Below are 8,618 nucleotides of genomic sequence, written 5' to 3'. Positions count from 1 at the left end.
AGCTAATATCAGAGATTGGCATCAACTGTCTGCTTTGCTCTCATTAAAGCGCATTTAGTACAAAGACCTGAGCGACACCAACATTACAGACTTGCTCTAGTTAATAAAGAGCAGCATGGAATAGTGAAAAAGAATTAAACTTCTTGATCAATAAATATCTATGAAATGAATGTTGAATGAAAGGACATGGGTTTACAAATCAGAGCCTGTGATAACATAACTAAAAGCTGTGTAATTTTGATCAAATCATTTCTTGTCTTTCATGGCTCACAGCTTTAAAATACCCACCTGATAAGGCAGGAAAGCTGCTGTGAGAGATCAATATAGTCATCTTCTACATTTCTTTATTTATGCTAACTTCTTCCAAAAATTAATTAATATCAACTTGAAGACATATACAGAATTCAAACAATATAAGCAGATTATTTTTAAAACCTGAAAAAATGTGGCAAAGGGAAGTTAAGATAGGAAAATAAAATGAAGGCAAGGCTAGAATCAGAGCTCAATATGCTGCCATAAGATTTTTTATAATTACACAAATTTTGTCCAAAAGATTCAACCTAGAGAGGGTTTTGTTTTGCAGATAGAGCAATGAAAAAGATTATTTTTTATGAACGAAGCTGTGTATCTGTAAGGGTTGGCTCAGGTCACACTGAGAACAAATCCTGGACACACCGCTTTCTTGGTTTGTGTCATTCCACCTATCTGCATCTGTTTCTTCACAGAAAACAAAGATGGTAATAGTGCGTACCTTGCAGAGTTCTGAGAAGATTAAATGAGACATAATACATAAAGTTCTTGGGTGAATGCCTATCACATGGTTAGCATGACATGTTAGCTGCAATTATTTTTTTATATATGATGTTAAAAATACAGAGATAATGCATGTGTAGCACCGAGCAACAAGGCTGGCATATAAGATATTTAAACACGTTACTTAATAGATGTATATATTTTAAAAACCTTAATCAAAGCTGTGCTCAACACGTTTTAATAAACCCTGGAAATGCACTGGCAGAGGAGAGGACATTGAAGAAGACTCTAAGAGAGATGAGCTCGTGTGTCCGTGCAGAGGTCGCGTTGCCATCGTGGTGATTCCGCTGGTGGCGCGGCCGTTATCCCTTGCAAAGGAGCGCATAAAGGAGCATCCCAAAGGGCGGCACCCGCTGGGGCTCGAAGCGCAACGCAGAACGGTGTCATCACCTTCCCACGTTTCCTCCTTTCAGTAAGCGACCGCTGTAAAGTAGTGCCACACTGCCAAGGGCAGTCACGTAGTCGTCATCCTTCCAGTCCTTTCCCTTTGTTATGCTACATAAAATTCTATCCCACAACATTCCCCCTACTCCACAGTTTAACTATCAAATTAGTTGTGTTATCAACTTGAGACACACTCAATAAAGAACCGCTCACTGAATTGAATTTGCATACAGGCTGTCAAGTCCATTGTGACTTAGCCCCTAAAGGAAAACATTTCCAATAATTGGCATATCTTTACATAAAACTATTGGCAAAATCAACTTTTCTGTCCCTTCCCAATGATAAACTACTCCTGTATGAAAATTTAATGAATATATATTTAAGTACAATTCAGGCAGTAGTGATACTGGACTCCAGAGTTTATATATAACAGGCTTGCTTGCCACCCATAAATGCTTGCGCATAAAAAGTGTGAAGTTCTCCTCCTTACACCAATTCCCATTTATAAATAGAACCTGGAGGAAAAAGCCTATGAAGAAATTACGTGCTCTTTTCATTTTCCCAGCTCATTAAAAATCTCCATCTTTAATATAAACCCCCTGAAGGCTTTGCGGAGCTCTCACTGTAATGTGCAGGCGCGTATGTGCTGTGCTTGAACCCTTTATAGTCTCATAAAGTGAGGAGGAACTGCCCTTCTAATAGGAAGGGAGAATGGAGCTGACGGGTGTGTCTTCTCCAGGGTACTGGGGCGGTCCCAAGCCAGAGAAATAGCTCTGTGTTCTCCCCAAGTCCCTTTCCTTTGGTGGAAAACACAAATACCCTCTATTAATTTCTACCCTTTCCTCAAATTCAAGCTTGAAGTTTACATTCCCAAAATTTAGGAAATGTTTTTCATTTAAAAGATCTTTTAAAATCAATTCTTGTCTTACATCTGGAATTCATTGAGGGAGGACTGCACAAATTTTCTGGATGGAAACTTAAAAATATGTATTAAAGTCTTTAAACCATCCATATACCTCTCAGTGATTCATTCCATTTTGGGTGCCCCCGAATCATTTTTATACGTGGAGATTGATGTACTAATGCAACAAAATGTACCCCTAATTATTTATGTTTGTGGAAATTAATCAAAGCATTATTTGTAATTGCCCCCCAAGTGAGAAATCAATATATACATGCACAAGTGAAGACTAAGTAAACACCAATATGTATCTATGTTGAAAACTCTATAGCTCTTTAAAAATACTATAGAATAGCCCGGCTGGTGTGGCTCAGTGGTTGAGCATCGACCTAGGATCCAGGAGATCACGGTTCGATTCCCAATCAGGGCATGTGCTCAGGTTGCAGGCTCGATCCCCAGTCCAGGGCGTGCAGGAGGCAGCCGATCAATGGCTCTCCCATCACTGATATTTCTATCTCCCTCTCCCTCTCCCTTCCTCTCTCTGAAATCAATAAAGATATGTTTTAAAAAAATACTATAGAATAACACATACACATATATAATTTCATAAACTTTCATGAACACATATAAAAATATAACCCTGAAATATATAAAAAGAGAAAAAGATGACTGCACAAGCTAAATTTTATTAGTGGTTATCTCTGACTGGTTGGTTATATATAATTTTTATTTCATTTCTGATTGTTGGTATTTTCTGAATTTCCTGTCATTAAGGGGATTTTCTCAGAGGTCATAAAAAAAAAAAAAAAAAAAAAAATTTAACACTACCCAGAGGGTAGACATGCAGTGAAGGAATCTGTTTCGTATATTGTGGTAAGCACATTATAAAGCTTCTTGCACAGAGAAAAAAAAGTAAGTATGTTCACAAAACCTAGGGATTTTATTTCACTTATTCTGTGATCCTTTAACCTAATTCAAACCAAGTAACTTTAGGCAAAGCCAGAAGGCAAAATTGTCCTCTATAATCTCAATGTCACCGGGTGCTGATGAGGATCCCCGACTCTCCTACCTGTCCTTGTTGTATATTCTCAGCGTTTCTGTTTGTCCTAGTTTCACTTTTATAGCTTCGAAATGATAAAACGTAGCAATCAGGGATCTCCACCTGTCCTGGATTTTAACCCACTAGCATAAAATAAATCACAACAGTTTTGCACTTGGTTGAGAATTAATATTCATTGTCTAAGAAATGAAATAAAGGTGTGATAATACCATGTAAGGCATTAGGTCTGTGGATGTCACTTCTGTATCACCTAAATTTTAATATTTATCATTTCTCTGTCCTTAGTGGCTCTCATAAGAGGGACTACAAACAATATTTAAGAGCTTCCCAGAAGCTTGGTGGATGCTGAGAACCCTGTTAAAGGACTCAAAAAGTTCTTAATGCTTAATATCATCAGGGGCAAGGGAGTATTTGGGAGATTTAATGCAGCAGAATAAAGACAGGTTGGCAGGTGTTCTACCATCTAAAAGTTATAAGGCAGAAGAAAACCTAATTTCTTCACTCCCATAAGAGACTGAATGAGCAAAGCAAAGCAAACTATAATTGTTTCTTCCTAAAAATACTATCTTACTGTTCACTCTTCTCCAAATGCCAAGTCCAAACATGTCATTAACCTGTAGAGTTTTCTTCCAGTACATGTGATTTAATTGCCACACACATTTAAGGTAAGTCTTGCCTTCAGCTGGTTTCTTTATTTGAGACTGAAATGCTCAACTTGCATCTACATTTGAAATGATGAAGAATGTAACATAAAATGTAACTTCCTACCATCTTGCTAAAAATTGGGATTCAATATCATTATTATGCTAGACAACAACAAAAAGAGATTGCAAATATTCTAAGCCAATTTTCAATTTTACCCTCTGTGAAAAGGAGTTTCATAAAGAAAAGAAACTCAACCCCTTTTTCTAGACCTATCCTCCTTCTCTATTAGAGTGAATACCCTTTCTCACTAAATGTTTTTAGAAGCTGTTAATAATTATCAACACCGGCTGACTCGGCTTGCCTACTCTCCCTGTGTCATCTCATCTCACCTTCTCACATGAGGGCTAATAAGCAATGAAAAGGCCAAAGGTAGGTGACAGGAAGTCAGAAAAGGAAGTCATACATTTTAAAAAGGGCATATGAAGAAGGGAAGTGACAACCAACATGGGTTAAAGGTTTTAATATAACACCTGGATACTATGACAGGCAATTTTACATGAATTACTTCATGTAATAACAATAGTTATGAAAATAATGATAGTACCTACATACTAAATGTTTCTTATGCTAGAAACTGGATTGAGTGTTTATATTCATAGATAGTGACATGATAATTATATTAAATAGTGTATATATAAATATGTGTGTGCACTCAAAGTGCTTTACCTACATAACTGGGTATTAATTATACATAAACTACCTTAAACCACATATCTATATTATATCATGAAATCCTAAAACATCCTAAGATGATTTTTATTATAATGAATTTACCAATGAACCTCAAAGATGTGAAATTTTAGAGGTGTAAACAGCTATTTCATGACAGAGAAATAAAAAATGACAATAGGACATCCAAGCATTTCTCCTAATGAGTTCTTTCATGATTATTTGTCTACCTAGTGTTTGTTTTAAATATTTTTGGTGTGTGTGTGGGGGGGGGGGGTGCATGCTTAAATTTTCAAGTCTTAGTCCCTAGATGTTTCACATAACTGTTCCTATAGTTTTCTGTGGGAAAATCACTTGTGAAGTCCCACTCTTTGTTATACTACATAATTATTTAATCAGTTTCCTCATTTAACTCTCCACTGTGGGCCTTGTACTACGCTAAGAGTTTTAGAGATAGATATATAGACAGATATGTATATGCATATGTGTACATAAAATATATAAGTACACACACATATATGCAGTTGATCCTTGAACACGGGTTTGAACTGCTTGTGTCCACTTCTATGCAGATTTACTTCAAAAAATACGTACAGTAGTGAAAATGCATTTTCTCTTCCTTTTAATTTTCTTAACACTTTCTTTTCTCTAGCTTAATCTATTGTAAGAATAGAGTAAAATACACATACAAAATATGTGTTGGTTATGTTATTAGTAAGGTTTCCGGTCAACAGAAAGTTATTAGTTGTTAAGTTTTTTGAGAGCCAAAATTATACCCATTGTTTTTCTGTTGTTGAGTTATATGAGTTCTTTATATATTTTGTGTATTAACCCCTTGTTGGAGAAGTTTGCAAATATCTTCTCCCATTTGGTTGTCTGCCTATTTGTTTTGTTGACATTTTCTTTTGCTGTGCAGAAGCTTTTTAGTTTGATAGTCACTTTCATTTATTTTTGCTTTTACTTCCCTTGCCTTTGGGGTCAAATTAATAAAATACTCTCGTCCAGCTGGTGTGGCTCAGTGTTTGAGCGTCAACCTAGGATCCAAGAGATAGCAGTTCGATTCCCAGTCAGGGCACATGCCCAGGTTAGGGGCTTGCACCCCAGTGGGGGTGTGCACAGGAGGCAGCCGATCAAAGACTCTCATCGTTGATTTTTCTCCCTCCCCCGTCCCTTCCTCTCTCTGAAATCAATAAAAAGATATTAAAAAAATAATAAAATAAAATACTCTCTAACACCAAGGTCCGTAAGTTTAGTACCTCTGTTCTCTTCTACGTAATTTACTGTTTCAGGTCTTAAATTTAGGTCTTTGATCCAGTTTGAGTTAACTTTGTACATGGGGACAAACAGCAATCTAGTTTCATTCTTTTGCATGTGGCTTTCCAGTTTTCCCCATACCACTTATTGAAGGGGCTTTCTTTTTCTCCATGATATGTTTTTGGCTCATTTGTCAAAAGTTATTTGCCCAAATACAAGAGGGTTTATTTCACTCATATGTGGGATATAAAGCTGAAAGCAACAAATAAGCAAACAGGACAAACAGAAACTCACAGACACAGACGGTATGTCGGTAACCGGGGGCTGGGCAGTGGGGGCAGCGGAGGGTAGAGGGGGCCGAGTGTATGGCGATGGAGGAGATTTAACTTTGGGTGTTGGGCGCACAACGCCGCATGCAGATGATGTAGCACAGAACTGTGCCGCTGAAACCTATATCATTTTATTAACCAATTTCATAAAAATAAAAATGTGTAAATGTTAGACACAGATTTTCAGCTGCAAGGACGTTCAGCGCCCATAACCTCCATGTTGTTCAAGGGTTAACTGTACACACACCATATATACGTAGATCAATTAAGCGACAGAAAGTAAACATATCACTCTCCCCTTCACAAGCAAACGCTTCACATTTTTTTTAAACTGCAGCTTCAATAATAGGTTTGCTTATCTTGCTTCTCATATTAGATAAGAGCTGTTTCATCAGCAGCCTGTCAACTAGGAATCTCTATTTATGGCTACTCTCGCTCCTTTGCAGTGCTCAGTCACTCTCAGTTAGGGCACGTGAATACCCTACATATACAAATGACCATCTGTACACTTCTTGCTTCTCCCACTCACCCGAGACTGTCCCACCACGGCCGCAACTCAAGCTGCCCCAGCATGGAAACAACGCCCAGGAAACTCACTGCCTTGAATTGCCCCATCAGTTGGAAAAACGTCAATACTCACTGAGCCACAGGTTTATGCGTCAAGCTCTGTGTTTGGTATACCGCGTACATTACTGCTTTCGAAACACATAGGAGCACCGAAGGTAGAGCTTTTCCCCTCCATTTGTCAGGGCACAGAAACAGGGGTCAGAGAGGTAATGCAGACTGTACAAGGTCACATATCTCTACGCGTGAACCTGGAATGTGAATGAGATTATGCCTGGTGATTGTTGCATTCCTGAAGGGGTTTGGATTTATCAGGCTCTGCAAATTGAAAAGCCCTAATGCAGGACTTGAAAACAATATACCAGGACCTCTGATTAATGTTATGTTTCTAAAATGCAAATGGATTATTTTACTGAATTGGATCATTCTAATAAGATACCTGGAAATATAAATGTTCTATTTACTTGAAAAGAATTCAAAATCATTTTCACTAAATAGAGCTTTCTATAATGATTCCACCCTTTTTTCTTTCCCTTCTTTCCAAGAATATATAAAAGGTCACCTGGCACTCCTATAATTTGTCTGCTTTATAAATGTTTATTTCAAGAGCACATGCACTTTGTTGCTTATAATTTCAATGTCTCAATGTAAATGGAGTTCTATTTTTTTAAAAAAAGAGAAAACAAAAAGCCTTCTGCAGTGATCCTGGTTTAGTTCTACTCTGTTCTCACTGAAATCACAATATCCTGCTCTGTTCATTGGTCTTATTTACATTTGTCATAAGTCTATAAGAAAAATATTTAAATAGGTTTCCAAATGAAGGTGAAGCATGATTCTTTATTAAACATGTTGAAAAGCTTATTTTTTGCCAAAGAGATAGGAATAAAATAAACAAATAAACATTTTTTATAGAGCTTTGAGGTATTTTCTATCAAGCAGATGAATGTCATAATTTAATCATAAGAGATTTTCGTTAGCAAAAAACATTTACAAGTAGCACCCAGCAATTCTAAAGGTTCAAATGTAGAATTAGAGAAAAGTCTATAGAAGTGGGCAGTGAATCATATTTTTAAAAACAAAAAACAAAAGATGAGGGCTGCTTTCATAGCAAATAGAGTTTTGCTTATTTCTTCAAAGCATTGTCAAATTTGAGTTTGGATTTTGGGGAAGGTTGATGGAGTAAAAGAATCTCCTCCCTGTTTCAGCGACTCACTTTAACTAGTAGATCTTTCCTATTTGGAGATTATTTTAAGATAAAGATGGTGGGAGCTCCCTTTAGGACCTTTGAATGCTATGATGAAACCAGCATAGTGCCTGGCTTGGAGAGGCTTACCATCCAGTGAGGGACACAGACAAACACTTAGTATCAACTATGACGAGTAATTTAAAAAAAAAAAGACAGTTAACATAATCTTGGAAACTCAATCAAGTCTTCCAGAAAAATATGGCTTCTGGACAGATAGCTAAAAAATCAGTGAGAATTACTTAGGTAACTAGCTGATGGAAGAGTATAGTATAGGACTCATCCAGAATGAGACTATCAGAAAGTAAAAGAAACTGCATAAAGAAAATGCATATGTCCAAGAAACTCTGGAGGGATCTGTAGTGGTCTTTAAGGTAGCTTTTGTTTCACTTAGTTTTTTTTGGTTTTTTTTAATATGTTTTTATTGATTTTAGAGAAAGAGAAAAGGAGAGGGGGAGAGAGAGAGAGAAACGTCAATCGGCTGCATCTGCATCGCCCCTATGGGATCGAGCCCAAAACCAGGGCATGTGACCTGACCTAGAATGGAGCCAGTGACCCTGTGGTACACAGGACGATGCTCAACCAACTAAGCCACACTGGCCAGGGCTGTTTCACTTAATTTTGTTTGGTTAGTTTTTAAGCTGTAGTACTCTTTCTTTAAAGGAATGCTCATGGAAACCCAGTAACTTCTCTCAT

The sequence above is a fragment of the Miniopterus natalensis genome, chromosome 12 (assembly GCF_054644295.1).
Source record: "Miniopterus natalensis isolate mMinNat1 chromosome 12, mMinNat1.hap1, whole genome shotgun sequence".
NCBI lineage: Eukaryota > Metazoa > Chordata > Mammalia > Chiroptera > Miniopteridae > Miniopterus > Miniopterus natalensis.
The sequence above is the reverse complement of the archived record's forward strand: the minus strand, read 5'-3'. Positions refer to the sequence as shown.